Source organism: Felis catus, chromosome A1, assembly GCF_018350175.1.
Source record: "Felis catus isolate Fca126 chromosome A1, F.catus_Fca126_mat1.0, whole genome shotgun sequence".
NCBI lineage: Eukaryota > Metazoa > Chordata > Mammalia > Carnivora > Felidae > Felis > Felis catus.
The window spans coordinates 106,947,787-106,961,405 of NC_058368.1; the positions used below are offsets into that span (position 1 = coordinate 106,947,787).

The following is a 13,619-nucleotide window of genomic DNA, read 5'->3' on the forward strand; positions in this document are numbered from 1 at the left end:
TAATCCAGTTCTGATCCAAGATCATGACAAGAGAAAGTACTGAAATTTCTTGAAAAATCAATGAATTTTAATGGCCTTTTACCTCATTGAATGATTACGTTGACAATGCTTCCTGTCCACATGTAGCTATATACAGAGAACTATCCCATTTTAACATAAATCATATAATGTTTTAGATGAAAGGATATTAGTCTAAGGTCAAAATTAATAGTTACAATTGTCTAAGGCCAACTAGCTCATGAGGGCAAAAACACGTAACTTTAAATTACATCATTCATCGTTACCTCCATTTCAAGTTTACACATCTTTTCTGATGTCAGAAAATAAAAACTTAGCTGATCCTAGGTTACGCCGGTCTTAAGCAGCACTAGCATTCTGTGAGTACATATTTTCAGACTACAAACACATTTCAAGTACAGAGTTGACAAGTTGCATTTCTAACCGTCCCCACACAGCCTGAAGAGGCTGACATTACATAATTCATATTAAAGTGCTTTGAAAAGTTAAATGTACCATATAAGTAGACCTTGGTGTGCAGCAATATGATGTCCAGCAATTTTCTTTTATAGCCTTTGGCCAATTATATCTGTGTTATCAATTGACTGTACTCATTGCCAGCAGAGAGCACAGAAATGAACCTCAATCTGCTACTCTCCTTAATGTACTCTGGGTACTAGACCCACATTCATCTGACCTCTCACATGTTCCCATAATCCTCTACTTTTCCTCCTCTGTGGGGCCAGGCAAGTGAAGCAGGGAATACAAGAGAGGTTTGGGGCCAATGATGACTGTCCCTGCCCCTGTGTAAAGATAATGGTTGTTATCCATTGTTGTGGTTTTCATGGTTTAACACTCTTTCAAGGCGTTTCAAATGAGGTGATTCCAAAAGATATTTTTGCTAGTAGTAAAATTATGTATATGTATGTATGTCTTCCCAAACATCTGCTTTGTAGAGTTATACATTGCCATTGCTCATATTCATGATTTAATAAGAGAGAGCTTGGTCTTGGGAGCTGAACAGGGTAGAAATAAATCCACACTTGACTCATATTGTATTCATAGCCTTGGACAAGTTGCTTAGCTTCAATTGTTTCTCTTTTCAAGATGTTAATTAGAAAAAAAAAAAAACTTACCCAACAGAGAGGATGTGAGGATTAGAGATTAGTGTTAATACATGTCCCAGGCTTGGAGTGCTTAGCACACAGTGGATCCTAGGTCCTTGGTCACTGATACATATCACTGGGGCTGCCCCTGGGTATGGAGATCCCTGGCCACATATTTGTATGGGGCTTTTCAATAGAAACAATTTGATTTAAAGACATTATTGTAACATATATTGAAACAGGTAGGGTTTATTGGCTTATTGATGAATATTTAATGCGAAGAAAAAAGGTACTTACATATTTATTTTTTTAAGTTTATTTATTTTGAAAGAGAGAGCATGGGGGAGGGGCAGAGAGAGAGAGAGAATCCCAAACAGGCTTCGCACCGTCAGCACTGAGCTCAACATGGGGCTCGAAGTCACAAATGGTGACATCATGACCTGAGCCAAAATTAATAGTTGGACATTTCATCAACTGAGCCACCCAGGTGCCCCACTTACATATGAGTTTATTGTCCAGCCAGTGCACATAAATATTCTTTGTGGTGTTCAGATACCATTTTTTCCTGTTTGGGTAGAAGAACCACTTGTTGTGACCTTTACTGTCACATGCACCATCTTAATTTCATATCTCCCACTGTGAGAATAAAGGTGGCAACAGTGTTATTATAGACAATGCTGTGCTCTTCAGAACTTGTGTTTGTATTTTGTATTGAAGCATAGACTTCCTTGCCTCTGTAATTCCCTAATACCATTCATTTACTGCTGGTTCCATCATTACTCATGACAGTGTATCATCCTTAATAGGGCCCATGATCACTGACTTTCAATGATCCTCTCAAAGGCTGTTACTGACCTTCACTGATAATGACCACAAATGCATATGCACCCAGATTATGCAGGGAAATGAGACCAATAATTTATTTCCTGGTCATATTAAATTCATCATTTCAAATTTTATTGCATACAGTGTAGAAGAATGTATCTTCTATGTCACTCTAGGTCACACACGATCACAGCTTTCCTAAAATGTAATCTTTTTCATCTTTGGCCACACTGCTCCCTTCCACATGTTGCCACCAGTGAGAAGGATAAGGGAGGTATTCGCGGACAGAGTGAACAGAATATCAGTCACCACCATGGTTTAGGAATTCTTAGTTGCTTAGATCTGAAGCATGAGAAGACTTTCATCAGAAGGACCAATGGTGTTTTAGCAGCAGTCCTGAAAGCCCTCAAGGCCTCTGAAGAGATAGGGGTAGCCCTGCAAGAAAGACTACTCACTCAGGGTGGTGAGCTTGCAAGCAGAGTTGGTACAAACATCCTGGGTGCCAGTGGAGCCCCCTCTACACAGGGTAAAGAATAACCACAATATCCTGCTGTATATTAAAGAAGTACCTGTATGATGGTTGGAATGCACATGGGTAGGTGCCAATCAATAGGCTCATACACATGGACCATGATTTGGCAGTGGGCCTTCAGTATCCCAAAGCCATGCACTTATCCCACACCCAGTGTGAATGAGTGTCAGCCACAGTCAGCATGTCAACACCATTCTGGAGGTGTGAATTTGCACCATTTCACAAAACACTTACCATATTGGCAGTAGGAGTGATATGCTCACCAAGCTGCCCACTTGGTACTGGGACCTGGCCACTGGCTCATGGGATGATGCAATAGGCAGAATCCTCAAGCTTTTTGGCACATCCAATCAACCTCACATGATTGGGAGGACTATAGGGTCAGAGAGCTCCCCAAAGGAAAAAATGGGGACTTGGATCCACTAGGTCCTCAGCTGGGCATAGAGCTTCAGCCTAGATGACATTGCTGGCACAGTCTGGTTTCAGGTACCAGAAGGGGACTCATAAATTTAAAAAAATATATTTTTTTTAATCTTTATTTTTGAGAGAGAGATAGCATGTGAGCAGGGGAAGAGCAGAGAGAGAGGGAGATACAGAATCCGAAGCAGGCTCCAGGCTCCGAGCTGTCATCACAGAGCCTGAAGTGGGGCTCGAACCCACGAACTGTGAGATCATGACCTGAGCCGAAGTCGGACACTTAACCGACTGAGCCACCCAGGTGCCCTGGGTATAAATTTTTGAGGAAGAAACTCTAAAGCATGGTACCCTCTGAAGAGTAGCCCGAGCAAGGGTCTTGCTTGCTTAAGTCTAAGGTGGTGTTGCCAGTGGCCATAACCAATCTTTAACAAAGCTAATTGAGGGAGCCAGCATTTTAGTTGTCTTATGAGCCAACTATGAGCCAAATGTAGGATGGAAACAACATGACTGCCTGTATTTGTTCAAAATTCTGACCAAAACCTTGCCCTTGAACAAGGTTCAACAAAATAAGGTCCAAAACTCAGGATTTTCTCGTAAGTCTTCAGCAGTTCTGTTCATGGTTACGTCAGGCCGCTTACAGCATGAAGCTGGAATGTAAATAGGGGTGGCCTCAGCAAACAGGAAGACATTTAAAGGTGACAAACTTATCTAGGACTTTATCTCTTTGTCTATGTTTACTGTAGGAAAAACCACAGTGAGGAAAAGAAGTCACCAGACAGACATACCAGTGAGCTAGTAACATCAACAAAACACAACAGTCCCATCAATTGACCTTAACCTGTTTCTTAAACCTTTATGAAATATCAGAGAACCTCTTTCAGATTCCATTTCCTCAATGTCTACGATGCTTCTAAAGCTTGTCATCCATGGCAGTAGAAATAATATAGAAATTATGTGATGTGACATTTTGTGTGAAATATCATAGTACAGTAATTGATTATCTAAGGTTATAAGGTATCCAGAATGTAGTTTAAACCAATATCAAAATGTGCTACATAGACTGCTTAGGTTAGAGCCAAACAGAAAGCTCTTTAAAAAAAAAATGGCTTTTTGGGCTCTAGAATCATGGACTCTGGGAATGGGTTTTAGAAATCTGTATTTTTAACAAATCCATTAGGCAATACTAGCAAAAAAAATGTGAAAACCCTTAGATTAAGATCTCAGAAATGATTAAATTTAGCCTCATCTTCTGGAGGTAAGGCATTAATTCTGGTTTTTTCAGCTGGATGCTTCATATGCAATGCAGAAAATATCAGTGTCTGATTGCCCCGGGATGACCATCTCTTACCATTAGCCCACTGGACACTGAAGCCATCCAGCCCCTCCCTAGCATTGAATAAGAAGGAGTATTTTCATAGATAGAAAAACCCCATCATTGTTGTCTAGATTAGAAGATCAGGTTAGCTTTGGAGGGTCTTAGCCATCTGAAGTTGAGGAATAATGAAAAGCACATGTAGCAAAGCATCTTATAGACAGAAAATAGTACTTTTTAATAATTAAAAAAACAGTAATCTGGGCATTTCTAGATTTATGATTTCTTTAAATTATTTTTTGCCTCAGTTGTTCCTGAGGGCATTTAACTGCTGTTATCATTACAATATTTCTTCTCTCTCCCTCTTGTGTTGGTATGTGTTGGTAGAAATTGTTGGTTGCTCAAAACAATTGTCTAAGCATTTCTAAAATCTTTAATCTCCATTTAATATCCATTCTAAAGGGTGGATTGCTTTTTTTTTTTTTGTAATGCAGTGTCTCTTAATGAATATGTTAAACATAACTTAATGTTCAGTTCTGTGGTTTTCCAATGTGAAATTATCTTATGAGGACAGTCTCCCAAGATGGGAAGTTAACCACTGCCTTATTATAAATTCTTTGAGATAGAGAAGTTGACCATTATTATCTCCAGCTCTGGGCTCAGTCATCTACTGGGAAGAAAATAAGAATATGAAAAAAAAATTCTGTTGGGAATAGAAAAAGGCAAGTTTTTTAAGTGACTAAATTGACAATGTAGAATCTCAGGCCATTTTGGAATACTCAGGTGCATGAAGGCTAGAATTATTGTATCAGTTTACTTATGTTGAAATTTTTATCATCAGTACACTGTTAACCATAAGAAATCCCATATTGAAAAATTTAAAGAAATAGAAAAAGACAAATATCATATGATTTCACTCAGATGTGGAATTTAAGAAACAAAACATAGGAACATATGGGAAGGGGGAAAAAGAGAGAGAGAAAGAGAGAGAGGAAAACAAACCAGAAGAGACTTTTAAAGATAAAGAACAAACTGAAGGTTTATTGAACGGAGGTAGGTGGGGGATGGGCTAGATGAGTGATGGGTAGTAAAGAGGGCAATTATTATGATGAGCACTGGGTGTTATATGTAAGTGATGAATTACTAAATTCTACTCCTGTAGAATTTAAATAAAATTTTGAAAAAAAAAATTCCCGGGGCACCTAGGTGGCTCAGACAGTTGAGCATCTGACTCTTGGTTTCGGCTCAGGTCATGTGGAGCCTTCTTGAGGTTCTCTCTCTCTCCCTCTCTCTCTCTGCCCCTTCCCCATGCGCGCGCGCGCGCGCGCGCACACACACACACACACTCTCTCATCTCAAAATAAAAAAAACTAAATCCCACCACAAAAAAAATATAGATAGATAGATAAATGAAATAGGTGAGGAATTTTATCTTCAGTCTTTAGTGTTCACCTACTTCTGGGCCAACACATCTCTGTCCTTTTTTCTTTTCCCTGAGTAGGATGTTGTTTTCCAGTATCTGCCTGTCCCTGCATCACCATGGAAAAGCATCGCATAGCCACAAGTCTTTCTCACTGTTTACAGTCTTAGCAATGGGTGTGATTGACCCAGAATTTACTTTATATGGAATTTGATGATAGGCTTTTACTTTTTAATTTAGGAACACAGGATGAACATGACAAAGTGGATAACTAAAAGATTTTCTTTTAGGTGAATGAAATATATTCTGTGTTCATTAGCCACAGTATGCCTGGCACTTAGCTTGGAGTTCAGGTGAGCCCAAAGAGAATGCTGGCCATTGTCCTTTTAGAATTACAGCCTAGATTGAAAAACCAAAGTAAAACACACATACACACACACACACACACACACACACACACACGTGCACTAACAATCCACGACTCTAATAATGTGCTGAGTATTATGAAGATTCAGAGAGATGAGAGAACTCATTTTACATTCAGAAAAAGACAAGAGAAAAAAAAAGAGTAATGTTTTCATTTTCTATTGTTTAGTTTATCAGCCTGAGAGTAAACATGCTTCTTTTCCCATCACTTCAGTATTTTTCATGTAATTTCCCACTCTTTTCCAATGAAGTAAGACCCATAGACTGCCTTAAAATCTGCATTTTAATAAGCTTCATAAATTGAATGTTCTGATAAGAATAAAATGTAAAACAGTGAGATATATTTTTCTCAACATTCTTTTGTCACTGATAAATAAAGTTATTTTTTTTTTTAAGTTTATTTTTTGAGAGAGGGAGATGGAGAGCCCACAAGTGGGGAGGGGCAGAGAGAGAAAGACACAGAATCTGAAACAAGCTCCAGGCTCTGAGCTGTCAGCACCGAGTCTGACTCAGAGCTCAAACTCATGAACTGTGAGATCATAACCTGAGCCAAAGTTAGTCGCTTAACTGACTGAGCCACCCAGGAGCCCTGGCAAGTAAAGCTTTTTAAAATATTGTGATAAATATGCCTTTCAGGCAAAACCATTTCCTTTTCTGACGTATTTCTTTTATTAGTTAATATATGTTATGTCCAGACTAAGGCTTTCAAAATATTTTTGGTAATATAAATGTTTAATGAATCAGATAATACTTTATTAGGCACAATACACAAGACTTTAATAAGAAAACATTTTGTTCTAATTATCTTTACCATCTCTTGGCAGGAAGACAATAATTCTGAGCTCTTCATATTGCCAAATTTTCTTTTTTTTAATGGGATATTATTGGTACCTGGCAAAAGATAGAACTAAAAGAAAAACAAATACCGGAGAGGGGACAGAAATTAATGAGTTAGAGGATAGAAAAACTAGAAAACTTAATAAATGAAAATACTTTGTTTTGGAAAAGATCAGCAAAATAGCTCAAACTAACAAAAAAATATAGCTAACTTGATCAAGGGAAAAAAGGCAAAAGCACAGACACACAAAATAGTAATAAGATAGGCAATAATATTTGAAATAGAAGGGTTTTTTTTACTACTAAGATTCTATTTTGTAGAATTATGTGAATAAATTTGAAAACAGGCTGAATGGTTAATTCCCTAAAGAAATACATGTGGCTCCAGGCCCAGATGGTTTCACAGGTGAGTTCTACCAAATCCTCACTGTTTCATATAAGGAAGGCTCATTGTGCAGGTCCTTCCTGTCCTTTATAAGTGTCATTGATATAAAATGTCATTATTTAAGACATGTATTTCTTAGAAGAATGCAGAAAATGTCACACATTCCATTTGCTACAACATAGTAAATTAATTTTTCTGAAATGCTGTATTTTACTCACTTACATTTGCTATTTGCTACTATTATATCCTTTCTTTTTCCTGGAGGGAAGTGAGGTGGGGAGAGAGAGAGAGAGAGAGAAGTTTTTAATTTTGTGTGTGAAGTGATTTTGGATTTAAATAGGGAAATCTGACCAAAGGTTTCACCATCAGAAACAACACCAAGACATCTAGGGTCCCTGTTATTTCCTATTCTCCGAGGCACACAGGCATGATGTTATCAATATGTAAACCACACCGTGAAGGCCCGTGGTATACTGCCGTGACAAATCTCAGTCCAAAGTAGAAAGTAGCATTTGTTATAAGAGTAAATAAATCTGAGTCTAGATGGTAAGGGTGTAGTGCTGTGCTGCTAGGTTAAAGCAAAATTGTTATGCTATTTATAAAAATAGACAAATATATTCAGCTGACATAGTTTCCTACCATGTGCCGGGAGTTGCATTAATTTGCCTCAGTAAGAAAACCACATCTGAAACACAAACAGCAATTCACGTCATCATCTGATTAGGTTTATAATAACCCTTTGCCATTCCCCAAGACTTTTCAGTATTTCTAACTCCCCATCTGTGGAATTTAATGAGGATGTGATCAGACTGTAGATACCAATGTTGCATTTCCCCCAGTGAAATTATTTCACTTTGAATTTGCTAGTTTGGGAGAACAAAAGAGACCAAAGGACTTATTTTATGGGTAAAGAATTCTTGCAGTTGCTTGAGATATGTATTCCAACTATACAATAAGGGACTTGGGAAATAACCACAAATAATATTGAAGATCCCCTTCATGTACCATGAAACAAACTTAGCTTAGGCACATTTTCATGCCAGGTAATGCCCTTTGGGTCTATCTGGCTGAACTGGGACCCTAGACCTCCAGAAAGTAATGTCATCTCTCAGCTACCAGTCCTTCCTTACTTGAGTTTCTTTAGGAAAAAGTAGATGGAGGTACACACCTGTGCGTTACCACAGTGTTTCTCTGTCATGAGTTTAGCTAATCTCCCCCATGGTATTGCTGCCTTGGCATCCCTTTTGTTTGGCCAAGCAACCTGAAGTGATCTTAAACTGACACAAGCACACCACCGCCACCCCCATGTGCTTGCACGCACATGCTCTAGATAATAGCCCACAGAGTCACCAGCAGGGGCAAGTTCCTGATCTGATGTTTCCAATAGCTCTTGTGATCGATCACAAGAGCCTCCCCTGCCTCCCAGGGCCTTCCCATGGTATGCCCCTTAGGTAAGACCTGACCATGGAGATTCCCAAAACCCTCCTCTTTCAGTTTGAATTGACCAATCTGGACTGAAACTGGGAACTCCAAAGTACTCCACCCATATACCTTAATAAAGGCATGTGCCCAGGTCCAGGCTCTCTGTCTGCACTCTGCCTTGACTTCCCCATGTGATGGCCCCAAGGTATGCTGGGGTACTTCCCCCAGTACCTATGAGTAATTAACATTGGTATTTCATTGTCTCTTGAGGTTTGTTGCTGAACCACCACAACCTACCATCTGTATCCTGTGCTCCACTTAAGTGTTAATTTGATGAATTCTTAACACCTCCTTAATGGTACATGACTTCTTCTTTATCCAAAGCCTTCTGATTCTTAATATAACTCAGGCACGAGACCAAGGTAGTGGTTGGGACTTCCTACTGTTAAGACTTAAATCAGGCCTCTGTTTACCAGACCTAGAATTTGGGGTTTTTACAATTTAAGTAAAGCCTAAATTACTTTCTGAATATTTTATTTTGGTGGGCCTCTATAATTATGTAACCCTTCTAGAGAATTCTGAGTGTCAATCATTCCCTGAGACACCATCTCTTCCCATTCTTCTCCATTTGCCACTATATAGGCACTGCCCTCCAGGGTCTTCCCAGTTTTGCTAAAATCATAGAGTCCAATTTTGCCCATTTCTTTTTTTTCAAGTTTATTTATTTTGAGAGAGAGAGAGAGAGAGCATTGCACATGAGTAGGGAGGGGCAGAGAAGGCGGAGAGAGAGAATCGCAAGCAGGCTCCATGCTGGAAGTAGATGCAGATCTTGATTTCAAGAGCAGTGAGATCATGACCTGAGCCAAAATCAAGAGTCTGATGCTTAACCTACTGAGTCACCCATTTTGTCCATTTCAATTTCCATCTTTTCCACTAGAATTCCTGACCTGGAATGAACATCCATCAAAATTGTTTTTAAAGATTCTCATCCCTCTCTCATCAATCTGTTCTTCATCTCAAGTGTGAAAGCCCTGGAATGAGGTAGAGTTGTGTTTTTGTTTTTGTTTTTGTTTTTGTTTTTGTTTTTTTGAAAGCATGGGATTTTCAATCTAGAACTTTTGTGTCCCAAACTCTTTCAAGTCTGTCTTCCAAATTATGTCAAGATGTTTCTGTTCTCCTTTGCTACTTATGGTCTGTGTTCACTCTAAGTTGTCTTAATGAACCTGGGAAATGTTTGCGTCTAAATAGAGCTCCCATGTTTGATATAGAAAATCTCAAAAGTTCTCTCATAAAAAATTTAGCCTAATCCAAAAATTTATTTTCATCATCCTTGGTTAAGCAAAATATTCATTTCCCCAGGCACTTTACATTTATGAATTCTTGCAATAATTTTTAGTCTTATTTTTCATTTTATCACCTAAGCAAAGTTGAGATTTTTAAAATCCTGCTTACTTAGAATAAGGCACTAGTAGAAGCTTTAGCTTTTCTTCTTCAGGGAGGCACATTTTATTCATCCAAGAGAGTAGCAGTGAAAATCATTTCAGAGGGGCACCTGGATGGCTCAGTCTGTTAAGCCTAACTCTTGATTTTGGTTCAGGTCATGATCTCATGGTTCATGGGATCAAGCCTGTGATGGGCTGTCAAGCTCTGCGTTGACATGGAGGAGACTGTTTGGGATTTTCTTTCCCCTCTCTCTTTCTGTCCCTTTCTCTCAAAATAAATAAATAAACTTGAAAAAAAATCATTTCAGATGCATTTAGTGGTCCAGGGCTTTCAAGGCCTTCAAAACCATCGCCTATTTCATTGTTTCAGTTATCCAAATCTCACTCTTATTTGATCAAAGCTCTAACTTTCACCTGAAAAACTCTGACAAGGTTATTAATTCATAGGCTTCTATAATTCAGCAACTCAAAAAAAATCATTCTTTCATTTTCATTTTCAGTGATCTCTAACCTACTGCTGGAGTCAATAATAATTTTTTTAGCACTGTCACAGGAGGCTAGTGGTCTCATCCTATGTTTTCACTGAGTATTGTACATTATGAGTTTGTTTTCTCTAGCTTTGTCCGTCAGGACCAAATATTCCACCACACTGTCTGGCATTCTCTATCACATTTCAATTAGCTTTGCAGACGAACACCTGATCCCAGAGTGTCATTCTCAGTGGGCACGTGGTCCAGGTCACTAGTCCGAATAGACTGATTCATCCTGATTGCTGTGATTGGCCATGAGGGGCTCTCTCCTCATCCAGAAATCTTGCTACATTTACTGCATCTCATCCAAAAACCAAATCCAAATCACATTTTCGTGAGAGTATTTTGCTAGAACCCGATTTTTCTATCTAATTTTGTTACATTTCTTTGCTTGTAATCAACAGAAAACAATCATGCTTCACTTAAGGAGGAGAAAAGAATGTGGTGGAAGAAAAGTATGTAGCTTACAAAATCAAAGGACAAATAGGAAAACTAAACCTTAAAGCAGACTAAACAGAATAGTTTCAGGTATTTTAATAGCAAAGACTCAGGAATCAGACAAACCTCTCCAATTTCCTTCTGCCTCTGGGTGTTTCTGTGTAATAACTGAACTCCAAGAGTAGAAAGTCTGATTTTCTGGCATGGGTCATGCACCCACCTTTGTGTTGGTGAGGAATAGACTGGGCCCCACAATTCCTCCCAAATTATACAGTTTAGGAAAGGAGTAATCCCTGCTCCACTACCCAAGAAGGGAGGCTGGGAAAGCTATACGTATGTACAGACTTAAAAAAATATCCCCTACACATGCAAGATGCTTAAGAATTCTTATTGATTTGTGTGATAATTCTGGGAAAGAAATCAGATTCCTCAAATGATGCTAAGTATTCTCAGTACGACCACATACCTCAGCTGCCACAGTCATAGCCTTGTGTAAATTGTTTCCAGGACATAGATTCTACACACTCTTGTTTCTGAAACTGGGCCTTCACTTATCCTGGATGAGCTCAAGGGATTTGTAAATAGAAACATTAGACAATGATGAAGGGGACTGGTCATCAAGATTTCCTGGCTGTCTTAGTGCTCAACTATCCCTTCAAAGTCCCCTAAAGGTGCCAGTTCTGCTAAAGTTCTAATTAGGTGATCTCTTTTTTGTGTGTAGCTAGATATAAATGACAAATTACAAGATAACAGTTAAAGATTATAGCTAAAGCTTTGCTTTCGCAAACACCAACTCTTTGTGTGTTTGTTAACACCAAGAACTAGATTTTCCTGCCGTGGTAACTTTGTTTTAGGGCTTTTCTTCTTACCGGGAGAAAAGATGTCATTTGGCCACTGAAGCACCATCATGCTGTTCAGTTTTGAAAACATTTCTCTCATGCAAGGCCACAGCTTGCCCCTGTGACATGTTGCTGCAAATTAGAAAAAACACCCCCCTTCTGGGATGCTGTTAGAAAAGCCACTGTCTGAATGATGACCACCAGTCAGGTCTATAACTTGGCAAGCAGAGCAAGGACAGAGCTTCAGCTGCTCCTGGCCTGATGGCCTGGAGCTTTGTGTAAATGCATAATCTGATTGGCCGTTGGTGGTGGTTCTACTCTTGGGGGGATTTCGAACAGCTGGAACAACTGGAAACCTTTCTTTTGTGGTCATCTAGCTGGACACATCAGGAAAAAAGACCCACTGAAAATCCTGAACTGGAGCCATCCATTGTTTCTATATCCATCAGATTACTAAACCAAATTGCACCATCTTCCTGGTTGAAAGCTTTTTGCATTGTGGTACCCAACTCTTGAGATGTTTCTGTCTTGGTGTTTCATGTGATGCGTCATATTTAAGATGCTGGGCCCCTGCTGATTGTAGTCAAAATTGAACACTGGGATGCCTACCCTTTTTCTGAAAGGTGGCTTCCTTGCCCAATCAGGGTTCCTGTACTTTTATCTTTATTCCATGCTCTTGACTCTTCTTTCTGTTGTCCACAATATGTCTTGTCCCCTTAACTCAAATTAGTGTAGGCTCTTATGTCTTGGTTATTATCCTAGCTGTGTCGTTTTCCCTCCATCTCATCAGTACCTTCATAGACATCATTAAGTCATGGGCCTTCCATCTTAGGTGGGCCCTCAGAACCTTCTCGTATGTATACTTAATCCACAACCTGGTTTGGTCAGACAGTTTCTCCCTGACTTTTATCCTTCCTTTCCCAATTTGGGCCCGTGCTCACCCTTTTCAACCCCACTTTTACCAGCACTATGTATTTATTTTGATCCTCTGTTACAACTATCTAGCTGAGATCCTTAATGTAGGTCAGCTCAGCCATTCCCTCACTGGTTCTAGTAATACTTCGTATCAGTGGTTCTCAAATGTCATCTGGGCATCCCTAAAGCTCTCTCAAACTATTTCAGGGGGTCAGTGAGGTAAAAGTCAATTTTATATTAATATTTTCATGTCATTTGCCTTTTTAATTCTCATTTACTCTTGGTAGTGCACCACTGAATTTTCCAGAATGAATATAGAAGCAGATATGAGAATCAACCTATTTTGTGTTTGACCATATATTATAGAGTTGCAAAAAATTAAAAACAATGCTACTTTTCTCACTAAGCTTTTTGCTTTTCACATACAGTTTTTTTCATACAAATGTTATATGGGTTAATGTGTAATGGGTTTATTTTTTAATAAATAAATACATTTATTTTTTTATTTAATAATTTTTAATGTTTCTTTTGAGAGAGGGAGAGAGAGAGAGAGAGGACAAGCAGGGGAGGGACAGAGAGAGAGACAGAGAGACAGAGAGACAGAGAATCCGAAGCTCCCAGTTCTAAGCTGTTAGTACAGAGCCTGATGCGGGGCTGGAACTCACAAACCGGAGATCATGACATGAGCCAAAATCGGAGACACACCCGACTGAGCCAACCAGGTGCCCCAAATAAATAAATAAATTTTAAAGTTTTCAAAGGCTCTGTGGCAAAAT

The 13,619-nt window shown here is 39.0% G+C and overlaps 1 long non-coding RNA gene across 1 annotated transcript in view; it reads left to right on the forward strand.

Moving 5' to 3' along the window:
• Positions 1 to 13,619, forward strand: part of LOC109500249 — a 72,499-nt gene that overhangs the window by 7,080 nt on the left and 51,800 nt on the right. The window contains exon 2 of the long non-coding RNA XR_006598690.1: positions 9,617 to 9,720. This is a non-coding gene — a long non-coding RNA (uncharacterized LOC109500249). The remainder of the gene's footprint in view (positions 1 to 9,616; positions 9,721 to 13,619) is intronic.